At 41.8% G+C, this 2,211-nt stretch overlaps 1 non-coding gene across 1 annotated transcript; it reads left to right on the top strand.

Moving 5' to 3' along the window:
- On the top strand, positions 1–107 carry LOC120269745. Its single transcript, XR_005539383.1, has one exon. It is a non-coding gene; the product is annotated as a small nucleolar RNA R71 (small nucleolar RNA).
- The last annotated feature ends 2,104 nt before the right edge of the window (positions 108–2,211 follow it).

Genomic DNA, 2,211 nt, shown 5'->3' with positions numbered 1-2,211 from the left:
AGGCCGTGTTGCGGGTACTTTCTCAGGAGCTCCTTGAACCTTTCCCATGTCTCAAATAGAGACTCCAATTCTAACTGTACAAAGGATGAGATCTCATTCCTAAGCTTTGCAGATTTTCCAGGAGGGAAATAACGGGCCAGAAAAGCATCTACCATCTCCTCCCATGTGGTAATCGATGCTCTAGGTAATGAGTGTAGATACTGCTTCGCTCTCTCCTTTAAGGAAAATGGGAAGGCTCTCAACTTGATGCCATCATCCGTTACCCCCTTTAATGATTGTAGAAAGGATGAGATTTCATTCCTAAGCTTTGCAGATTTTCTGGGAGGGAAATACTTGCCAATAAAAGCTTTTACCATCTCCTCCCATATGGTAATTGATGCTCTAGGTAATGAGTGTAGCCACTGCTTCGCTCTCCCTTTCAAGAAAAATGGGAAGGCTCTTAACTTGATGGCATTATCCATTACCCCATTTATCATCAGCATATCACACACCTCGAGAAAGTTCTCTATATGACTATTTGGATCCTCATTGGCCAAACCATTGAACTGCGCGGATTGCTACAACATATGGATGAATGCCGGCTTTAGCTCGAAGTTCTGAGCAGTAATCGGGGGACGAATAATGCTCGATTGTGTCCCCAATACTGAAGGTTTGGCATAATCAGATAATGTCCGCTGCTGCTTATTCTGTTTAGCCATGTTTTCAGATTCTTCTACTTCCAAATCAGCTATATTAGACTGTTCTTGCACAGGTTCTTTCCCTTTTCTTCTAAGTGTATGTTTGAGCTTGGGATCTCCTTCAATCAGTATGGAGGAGTCCCTCGGGTCATAACCTGGAGCTGCACCAAAAGAAAGGAAATAAAATTAGTTTGATGATAGAATAAGAAAATATGAAATAGAATGAATAAATGAATAGCTAAGAAAAACAAAGTGCAAAGTATCTCTAGACGCCTACTCTCCGGCAACGGCGCCAAAAACTTGACACGTCCGAATATGCATGTACACCGCAAGTGCACGGGTGTCGAAGTAATAATCCCAGATGAGTGGGTATCATATCCACAGAGAGTAGGAAATAAAGACATTTAAGTTGTTTCTTAACTAATGTGGAAGATGAATAGTGGTATGTGTGACAAGATTCAATTCTCAAAAGTAAAAACAACAAGAAAGAGAGCACAAGTACAGAAGAAGGTAAGGCAATCGATAAAGATGGGGTACTCAGATATTGTTCCACCTAGGATAATCGTTTCAAGTACAAGAAACCTCTATTATGCTTCCTAATTAATGCAATAGTGAGTTGTGGAAATCCTTAATTACATAGTCCCAAATCTAAGGTCAATGATGCCTAACTCTATACATGTCCCGGAGGAGAAATCAAATAATCTCAACACCTCGAATTCGTATAGGATTGCAATGAGCTCTAGGGATTCCAAATGATAAACCCTATTCCTATGTATAAACCTAACCCTTTGGTCCAGGTGAAAGATCTCTAACCACAATTAAGCCCTAGATGATAAAATCACTTCAACACTTCACTCCGTTGCACTCGCAACTAAGCCCCAGCGGAAGGTCATCCCTTAGCTCATTCACTCTACTATGGCCGCAAAGAACTCTTGGAATGTGGAGGTAGGATAGATCATACTGGAGGGGAAAGGGGATGCTCAGCTATCTCTCGACTCACCTTCTCAACCCTCTCCAATCTAACTTTGTCTAACTCTCATGGTGTGTAACTCACTCGCAAGAGTTACCAAGAATAACCCTCAACGCTAGTGTCACTCTAGAGGAGTATTCATATAATCAAGCATACAAGATTGGAACTCACAACAAACATCAATTAATTGAAAGAATAATAAAGAGATTCAATAAAACGAATACATCCTAGTGTTCATAAATACCCAAGTACCCACTAGGGGTTTAGCTCTCCATGGAGCTAGATACAATCAATGAAATCGAATGTAAAAACAAAGCATCCACAGAAAACCCCCTCGTTAGTCGTGGTGATGATCTTGTGGAGAGTCATCTACTCGTCGGAAGGGTCCCTTTGTTCGGCCTAGGATACACCTTGCTGGATCGGTACCGATGAAAGCTCTCCGACTAACCTTTTTCCAAACGGCGGGCGATGTCAGAGACGTAGAACCTCTCCAAAGCTCTAGCCAATACCTCTCAAAACCCTAACCGTAGTCCTCTCTGAAGTTGGGGAAAAGATGGAGAAAAG

This window comes from Dioscorea cayenensis, chromosome 9, assembly GCF_009730915.1.
Source record: "Dioscorea cayenensis subsp. rotundata cultivar TDr96_F1 chromosome 9, TDr96_F1_v2_PseudoChromosome.rev07_lg8_w22 25.fasta, whole genome shotgun sequence".
Classification (NCBI taxonomy): domain Eukaryota; kingdom Viridiplantae; phylum Streptophyta; class Magnoliopsida; order Dioscoreales; family Dioscoreaceae; genus Dioscorea; species Dioscorea cayenensis.
Note: the sequence above shows the minus strand (reverse complement) of the source record. Positions and strands in the feature narration are given on the sequence as shown.